Source organism: Sus scrofa, chromosome 10, assembly GCF_054392235.1.
Source record: "Sus scrofa isolate SSC_HxYL_T2T_F1_AM1 chromosome 10, Sscrofa_HxYL_maternal_Yorkshire_Landrace_v2.0, whole genome shotgun sequence".
Classification (NCBI taxonomy): Eukaryota; Metazoa; Chordata; class Mammalia; order Artiodactyla; family Suidae; genus Sus; species Sus scrofa.
The window spans coordinates 36,145,092-36,155,126 of NC_139392.1; the positions used below are offsets into that span (position 1 = coordinate 36,145,092).

General features: G+C 34.0%; 1 long non-coding RNA gene across 10 annotated transcripts in view; it reads left to right on the forward strand.

Annotated features, from left to right (window-relative positions):
• The window catches only part of LOC146398985 (uncharacterized), a 97,345-nt gene extending 90,240 nt beyond the window's left edge, over positions 1–7,105 (forward strand). For 5 of the 10 annotated variants that reach the window (XR_014818326.1, XR_014818329.1, XR_014818321.1 and 2 more), the window contains 2 exons: positions 2,377–2,514; positions 4,142–7,105. This is a non-coding gene — a long non-coding RNA (uncharacterized LOC146398985). Of the gene's footprint in view, positions 1–2,052; positions 2,117–2,376; positions 2,515–4,141 lie in introns of all 10 variants that reach the window. The other 5 variants (XR_014818327.1, XR_014818325.1, XR_014818330.1 and 2 more) reach the window with 3 other exon arrangements.
• The last annotated feature ends 2,930 nt before the right edge of the window (positions 7,106–10,035 follow it).

Here is a 10,035-nt window from a genome sequence, read left to right on the forward strand (position 1 = left end):
TCCTTGGGTTGTTCATGATAGTAGAGAAATTCAACATATTTTTCATAATAAAAATTCAATAAATTGGATGTAGAATAACATACCTCAGCATAATAAAACCATATATGACAGGGCCACAGCTAACATCATACTCAGCATAGAAAGATGGAAAGTTTTCCTATTAAAATCTATAATAAGACAAAGGACACACTCTCACCAGTCCTTTTTAACATACTACTGCAATACAAATTCCTGGGAAAATTTTAGTGTTTTCTAAGTATAGCTCCTGTCATCTCTGAAGTGTGCTAATTTAATTTATTAATCATTACTTAATTTTACTGTCTATAACAGTGCTTCTAATGGTAGCCACTTTTCCAAAATATCCATCTCTTTCCAGAAAGACTTTCTCTGACTGTGTTGAATTTTCCTTTTTATTTCTGCCACAGTACCATGAATAAGACATTGAATAGGACTATAATTAATTTATGAAATCATCTCCTTCTTTATTGTCAGACTCATAAAAAAAATAAAACCCACACAGGAAAAAAAGACATTTATGTGATTTCCCCCAAGTTTTATTAATTGTCATGTCCTCTCTTGGCAAATTTCTGGTATAACAGAGGTGCCTTAATTTAAAAACACAACAATTGGGTAATTACTTGTTACATCTAAATTGACAATAAAATTATGTTTTTAGTCAGACTTTAATATGAATAAATTGAGCATTAAATAATATAAAAGTAAATCTTGCTAAGGCAGTTGGGGAAATACATCACTGGGACAAAATGATTAGGTTGATATTTTATTCTTGACTATTGGCAATAGTCTCATAATATCTTTTTTTTTGTCATTTCTAGGGATGAATCTGCTGCATATGGAGGTTCCTAGTCTAGGGGTCTAATTGGAGCTGTAGCCACTGGCCTATGCCACAGCCACAGCAACATGGGATCTGAGGTGTGTCTGTGACCCACACCACAGTTCACAGCAATGCTGGATCCTTAACCCACTGAGTGAGGCCAGGGATCAAACCCACAACCTCATGGTTCCTAGTCAGGTTCATTAACCACTGAGCCACAATGGGAACTCCCCACATAATATTTATAAAACTATTTATATACATGTTACTTCTTTCTGCCCCTAATTATGTTATTTGGTCTAGTAATATTTTTACATATAGATTTTCTTTAAAAACTTTGTGCAAAATCCAAGTGAAGTAATTAATCAAGAATCAGCCTCACACACATCCCAATTCCAAGAGTCAATGATAAATGCAGTTAAAGGGATAAAATGTCAAGTTCCTGTAACAGTGCAGCAGAAATGAACCTAACTAGGAACCATTAAGTTGCAGGTTTGATCCCTGGCCTTGCTCAGTAGGTTAAGTATCCATGTGTTGCCATGAGCTGTGATGTTGGTCTCAGATATGGCTTAGATCTGACATTGCTGTGGCTGTAGTGTAGGCCAGAAGCTATAGCTCTGACTGGACCCCTAGCCTGGGAATCTCCATATGCTGTGGGTGCAGCCTTAAAAAAAGAAAAGAAAAGAAAGGTATAAAATTTCCCATGATGTTCTACCCTATCAGAAAGAATGTGCTACCCATTTAGAAACATGTATGTATGTATGTGTGTGTATATATATATATATATATATATATATACATATACATATAGATGTCTTTTCATAGATTTAACACATGCCAGAAAAAATGTCAATATATCAATAGTCTGGTCATGTCAACATGGCAGAGTGAGAAGGCATAAACATTCCAATGTTATTTTTCTTTTTGATGTTAGTATGAAATAAGTTACTTGTGAAAAATTTCCCCAAGTAATGGCTAGTTGCTATCTTACTATATAAAATAGTATTTTCTTATCATTTTGATAAATGTCCTAATATGATAAGCTTTTACTTTTCTATGTATGTAATGGTATTCCTTTTAAATATCTGCATTGCTTTTGGACATTCTGAATAATCCAAAGACTCCATGGAAAAAAAATGGACAGGTAGCTTAATGAAATAAAATATTTTGCTTCAAACAATAATGCACCATTTTCCCCCCTATTATACTGGGTGAAGGAACTCCAGGACTCCATATTGAGTTAAAAACTCAATCTTCAAATTGTGGACATGCTGCCACAAGGTAAGAATAACAGTACATAGTGGGAAACATGCTCACAATTATATGACATTCTTTATTATGTAAAAATTAGATTACTTTGAAGTAAATAAATTACATTTGATTCTTGATTTATCACTTAAGATCTGTGACTTTCAGAAAATTAATTAGATATTCTAAGCCTCTGTGTCTTCAATTATGAAATGGAGGATTATATTCCTGTTTGCTATAAATATTAATTGTGGTACATTAAATAATGACTGCATGAATGCAATATTTTATAGCGTTTTGAACAGCAGGAGGGATGTCATCATAATAAGACAATTTGGTCTGCCTCAAGGAGAACCAATTTTTGGAGGTCGGAGTAAAATTGGAGGAACATGGCAGGAGGCTATTCCAGTAGGCAGGGATGGAGAGAAGAGGTAGGGAGTATTCGAATTTGTGATATATTTTGAAAGTAGAGTCAATAAGATTTGTTAACATTTTATCAGTATCAAAGGAGTAAAGAACATTGAAATTTTGAAAAATGATACCATTTATTATCATTATCATCTATTATATACAGCAGTGGGTATATGTTATTCCCACACTCTGAATTCTTCCATCCTCCACTGGTTTCACTTATGATAACCATAAGATTGGTATTGAAACCTGTGAGTTTTTTTCTGTTTTAAATAAGTTATTTTGTATCATTTTGTTAGATTCCACATTTATGTGATGTGATATTTGACTGTCTGACTTCACTTTGTATGATAATCTCTATAAGAACCTATTCCTGTGTACTGCACAGGAAATTCTACTCAATAATTTGTAATAACCTATATGGGGGAAAGAATGGTATATTTACACCTATGACTGATTTACTCTGCTGCTATCTGAAATCAGTACATCATTCTAACTCAGGTATACTCCAAAAAATTAAATTTAAAAAAGATACCCTTTAATAAGTAGGGAACACCTACCTAATTTATATCTATATATAAAATGGAAAATTGTAAAGTTAGTTTTATAAATACTATATTATCATTCAATTGGGTGTCCAAAGTTAGAGATTTTGCATATATGGGTTTGAAAGTTAGGGCTGGATACACAAAATAGGACTGCAGTAGCATTTATTGGTTAGAAAATGTTAAATATCCATCCAAAGACCCTAAGAAGCATCAGTGAGGTCTGAGGCAATTTGGGACAGTGATTTTCCACTTATGGTTTGGTCTGCTCACACTGATTATGTAAATTACCTTAGTGGGTCTCACATATTTCATGTTTGTTACTTTATAAATGACATACCTGTTCATAGAAATCCATTCCTAATTTTTTATTCTTTTACTTTAAACTCAGCTAAAGGATTGCTTCCTCTGGGAAGTCTTCTCTATTTCCAGGTTTTTTGTGTTTTTCCTTTGGCCGCACCCACAGTATGCAGAAGTTCTTGGCCAGGGATTGAACCCATGCCACAACAGTGATCTGCACATATCAATGACAACACTGGGTTATTAACTCAATGAGCCACAAGGGAACTCCTCTGTTTCCAGATTGACTGATATCGCCTTACATAGTGAATCTTTGCTTGTGTGAAAATCCTTAAAATGCCATTTATTACATGGGTCTGATATTGTCTGATCCATTAAGATATCACTGAGGGTAGGGAATTATTCCTTACTCAGCTTAGTAATCACAATATTTATGACACATTGTGCATGAATAGATATGCCACACACATTCTTTCAATTGAATAGATGAAAAAAGAGTTAAAGTTGTTATAATGCCTTTAAAACTTTTTGCCCTTGTTTTGTATATAAATTGCTTCAATTATGTGAAGTCAGCTCCTATACAGATTAGTTGGAACCAAGGAACAATGTGATTTCTTTGTCCTCCTGGGTCTCACAAAGAATCCAAAGGAGCAGAATGTCCTTTTTGTTATGTTCTTACTGTTCTACATTTTGACATGAGGAAAATCCTGCTCATTGTTGTGGTGATAACTGTCAGTACGACCCTGAATTCTTGCTAGATTATAATTTATGGATCTAATTTATTCTTTTTATATTTCCCCAGGTTGACTTCAGACTTATTCTTTGGGAACAATACCGAATCTTTCATGACCCAGCTTTTTACAGAGCACCTTTTCAGTGATCAGCGATTTTCCTTCTGTTGGTGACGATTTATGACTAACATTTGTAAACCCTTGCATTATTTGGTTATCATGAGACAAATGGTTCATGTTGTGTTACTGGTTTTGTCCTGTATTGGAGGTTTTCTGCACTCAGTTATTCAACTGAGCACTATTTATGTGCTCCCATTCTGTGGCTCCAATGTCTTTGATCACTTTTTTTGTGACATGTTCCCCTTATTGAAACTCATCTGCACTGACAGTTACGTCATTGGCATCTTAGTGGCCAATGGAGGAATGATGTGCATTATTTTGTTTCTGCTCTAACTCATTTTCTATGCAGTCATCTTTCATTCTTTAAAGAACCTGAGTCAGGAAGGGAGGCAGAAATCCCTCCAGACAGATGTGGCTATCTGCTTCTTGTTCCTTGTGTTTTCATGTATGCAAGGCCTGCTAATACCTAACCTATTGACAAATTATTGAGTGTGTTTTACACCATCATAAGCCCCATGCTGTACCCATTAATTAACAATCTAAGAAATTCTGAATTGACTAATTCTATGAAGAAGCTCTGGAGAAAAACATATCCTATCAAGTAGTAAATAAGTACATTATACATCACAAAGACAGTAATTTAGATATACAGTAAATCTTGGAATGTAAATGTCTTTACAAATCTGACGCAAAACTTCCTTTTCTTTAAAGGCTTTGTGATAATTATAATTTTAAAAAGGAACTATAAGTTTGTGCTACTAATAGTAATTTCCCTGCCAGAATGTACACTTTATAATGTCTGGTTTATCACTCCACCTTTTTTTTTTTCTGGCCTCTCAGTGACATATGGAATTCCTGAGCCAGGGATTAGATCCAAACATAGTTTCCACCTAAGCCCCACCTGCCACAAAGTTGGATCCTGCCCTGGGATTGAAACTGTGTCCAGTCTCCCAAGACTCTGTGGATCCCTTTGTACCACAGTGGGAACGCCTCACTACACCTTATTTAAATTAAATTAATTTAAATTTGGGAGTCAATAAATAATGTATTATTTATAGTTGATGAAATTTTTATAGTCACTAATTTTCACTTAATTTCTGCTTTCCTTTTAATACTTTCTATTTCTCTTTTTAGGTTTATTTTTTTATTTGTCTCTTTAGGGCCATACCCATGTCATATGGAAATTTCCAGGCTAGGGTTAGAATTGGAGTTCTAGCTTCCAGGCTATGCCACAGCCACAACAATGCCAGATCTGAGCCACATCTGTGAACTACAGCTACAGGGAACTGGGAGAGGCCAGGAAACCTGCTTCCTAATGGATACTTACTGCTGAGTCACAATGGGAACTCCTCTAATTCTGTTTTATTTTAAGCATATTCTTTTGTTTTATCTTCTTCATTTTATTTTAATAGTTAAAATATTTAGTGCTGTACAGATTATCTTTTTTGTTCAGTTTCATTTGCATTAGATATGATATGTTGACTATAATATTTAATTTTTAAAATAAAATGTTGACAGTATAAAGGATAAGACATTTAAAAATTGGATTTATGCAAAAGGCAATAATGTAGAATAGATCTCATACCCACCCCCTACCAGAGTCTCCCATTTGTTCCAGAGGCAGTCACCCTAGTCTCTTTCTAAAATTCTTTGAGCAATAATCTTTGAAATAATAAGTATATTTTCATATATATGTTTGCCTTTATGACTCTGTCTGTTTTTGCATGTTACTACTCAGCTTCCTGAACATCTTTATGTGCCGGTCTATATAGACCTAACTCATTCTGTTTCTTCATATTGCTTAACTTTTATAAAAAAATAGATTAAAATTGGTGTATACAGTCCTCTTCATGCAGTCCTCAACTTATTTCTATTAGAAATAATTCTGCAAGGATATCTTTTGGAAATTTTCTCAGTGTGGGTTCCTAGGAATGGAATCATTGAGTCAATTGGTATGTATATTGTAATTGTCCATGTTCATAGCATTTCCAAAATGCCATTCATGACTTTGAACAAACTGACTAGTCCTCTCAGTCTGGAAAATACCTCTTTTACCACATTGAGAACAATCCATGCTTGATGAAATTTTATGATTCATGAAGTTTTGATTAAATAAATTGTATCATATGTATATTTTAACCATGAATAAATAAATGTGGTTGAATTTTGGAATCTACTTACATGTTTAATATGATATGCATTCCTTCTTCTTGAATTGTATATTAATGATTTTATTTTTTAAATTTGATCACTGATCATTTTCAATACTGATTTTTATGATTTATTTATATAATAAATGTATTATCTCATTGACTTTGTATATATCATTATTATTTTTCTAGCTTGTGATTTGCTTTCCTTATTTTTATAACATGCTTAATATTTTTGGCCATGAAGAATTATTTTTATATTTATATAATTAAATCAGCAAGTATTGTATGACTTTACATCTTGCTTAGAATTTCCCCATTTAGATGTTACCAAAATATTCTTGCACATGTTTTCAGCATTTAATTTTAATGTGTTTTTTTGTTTCTTTACATTTTATGTTTAAAAAATTTAAACCAACTCTACTTAATTTTGATGCAAGGAGTCAAGTACAGATTATATTGTAATTATTTTTCTTGATTGCTCTTTTATAGATGCATGATTATTTTTTCTCATGGCTTTGATACCCTAACATTGTATTCTAATATATGGCATATTTGGAATCATTTTAGACCTCTACCATCTTTCATGGATCCCTTTATTCATGTGCCATTTAACACAAGAAAACAAAGCATTTGATTTATAATATACTTTGATACCTCATAAGCCTATGACAATTTCATTACTATTCCTTATCAGGACTATTGATCTTCTTGCATATTTATGTTTTAAAATAAAAATTCAATGAGTTAGTATGATAAAAACAACCTATAGTGTGTATTTTTTGTTTTTTTAATTTTGTTAAGATTGTAATGTTTTCCATAAAAGTTCTGTCAATTTCATCAGTACAGAAAAGAATATATATATTACTTTTCTCATATTATCATCCATCATATTCCATCATGAGTGACTAGATATAGTTCCCTGTGCTACACATTGCAGCACATTCATGATAGCCAATATATGGAAACAACATAAGTGTCCACTGACAGATGAATAGATTAAGAAGAGGTGGTATACATACAGAATGGATTACTACTTAGCCATAAAAAAGAACAAAATAATGCCTTTTGAAGCAATATGGATGGATCTAGTATTTTGAATATTTGAGAATGAATTTGTGCATTTAGAGAAATATGAATTCTTATACACAAATTGGGTAGATTTCTGCTGGCAAGACTAGCAGGTCAAAAATGTGCTGTTGGTCACTCATATATAGGTGAGTCCAGGCACCACGATCTGGTGCTAAGCTATCAGCCAGGTCTGGGGTTTCCTACATGGGCTGGTAGGCACAGCTGGGTCCTATCACTACAAAGCTTGAAGGAGTATTCCAAATGGAGCTTGCCAGCATGAGTGTCATCCTAGGATAGCTCCCCTCCAAGGACTGCTGCCTGGATCTACATCTTCAGACGGATTTTCAATTGCTCCCTGATTCTCTGGGAGGCTGTGCAATATTAGCATGTGAGTGTGACCCTAGACCTTTTTAATTGATTGCTTCTGCCCACTTCCTATAGCCATCTTCTGGCTCCTCCTAAAGTCAGCCCCACTGGTCTTTAAAGACAAATCATTTGGTTACACATCTTCCAGGTGGAGGAATAATGGCTAAGTATCACAATGTGGTGCTCAGACTCCTTCCATTTTGCAGAGAATTCCTGCAGTTTAAATATCCTCTCATTTTGTGGGTCACCCTCTCGGGACTATGGCTCTATACTATGTCTCCTCCTACATTTTTTTGTAGTTCCTTCTTTATATTTTTGTTGTAGAGGAAATGTTTTGCTAGTCTTCAGGTCATTTTCCTCAGTAGCTACTCCATAAGTAGTTGTAATTTTGATGTCCCCATGGGAGGATGTGAGCTCAGGGTCTTCCTATTCTGCCATGTTGGCCACCACTTCCTATGTGTCTGCATTTATACCCAAAACATACTGATGAGATTCCTATAATTTTGTAGTATGTTTTAGAATCAGGAAAAAGAACCCCTTCAAATTTGTTCTTCTTTTTCAAGACTGCTTTGCTATTTGAGTTCACTTGAGATTTCATATGAATTTTAGGATGGATATTTCTATTTCTGCAAGAAACATTTTTAGGATTTTGATAGGGATTGATTGAATATGCAGATCATCTTAGCAAGTGTTGACATCATTATAGCAGTAATTATATCAGCTCATGACCTTTTTATTTATGTTTCTGTAACATCTTTCAGTGATATTTTGTAGTTTCTATTGTAGAGGACTTTTGCCTCGCGTGTTTACCCTTAAATATTTTATTCTTTAATAATTTTTATTAAACAGTAGTTGACTTACAACATTGTGAAAATTATTTTAATTTTTTCTTTTTTTTAATTTTTGTCTTTTTAGGACCCAAGCCATGACATATGGAATTTTCCAGGCTAGTGGTCTAATCAGAACTGTAGCTGCCAGCCTACACCATAGCCTTAGTAGCACAGGATATGAGCCACATCTGCAAACTATAGCAGAGCTCACAGTAATGCTGGATCCTTAACCTACAGAGCAAGGCCAGGGATTGAACCCATGTCCTCATAGATACTATTTGGATTAGTTACTGCTGATCCACAATGGGAACTCTTTATTTTTTATGCTGTTATAAATGGATTACTTTATTAATTTCCTCTTTGATGTTGTATTTTTTTATTCTTTAATGTTAAAAACTGTCCAAAAATTGGATACAGGAGAAATGCATCTAAACATTACAAAGGCCCAATATAACAGCTCCACATCTCACATTATATTAAATATTGAAATGCTGAAATCTTTCATACTAAAAATCAGGAACAAAAGTGAACCCTCTGCCTACATTTTTTGTAAACTCATCAGTAAAAAAAAAAAAAATCTCTGAATTTTTATTTTATTTATTTATTTATTTATTTTATTTTTGTAATTTTTTTTAGGCCTTCACCTATGGCATGTAGAGATTCCCAGGCTAGGGGTTGAATCAGAGCTATAGTTACTCGCTTATGCCACAGTCACAGCAATGCCAGATCTGAGCTGCATCTGTGACCTACACCACAGTTCACAGCAATGTGGGGTGCTTAACTCTCTGTATGAGGCCAGGTATCAACCCTGAATCCTCATGGATACTAGTCAGACTAGTTTTCCACTGAGCCATGATAGAAATTCCTGAATTTTTAGAATTTACTAACACAGATTATATCACCTCTGAAGTGAGAGGATGTTATTTAATTAATGTTTTTTTTTTTATTTCACTGGCTGTAAGAGTGCTTTCCAGTGGTATCCATTTCCTATCTTTTCTTTAAATCTTTTTAGGGCCACACCCATGACATATAGATATTCCTAGGCTAGGGGTTGAATCTGAGCTATTGCTGCTGGCCTATGCCACAGCCACTGTAAATCAGGATCTGAGCTGTTCCTGCAAACTAAACCCCAGCTTGTGGCAATGTCAGGTCTTCAACCCACTGAGTAAGGCTGATGATCAAACTCTCATACTCATGGATGCCGGTTGGGTTCCTTATTGATGAATTATGATGGGAACTCCCTATTTCCTATCCTTTGGATCTCAGAATAATCGTCACATTTTAAAAAAGGCTTTCTCTGATTATATTATCAAAAGTAGGATTCTCCCTCTAACTTCTGTAAGAGTACTCTATTTGCTATTTTCTAAGCAGTTAATACTTCTATATTTGCCTTATTAAATGTTTAATCTTATTGTTTTTTAATTCTGT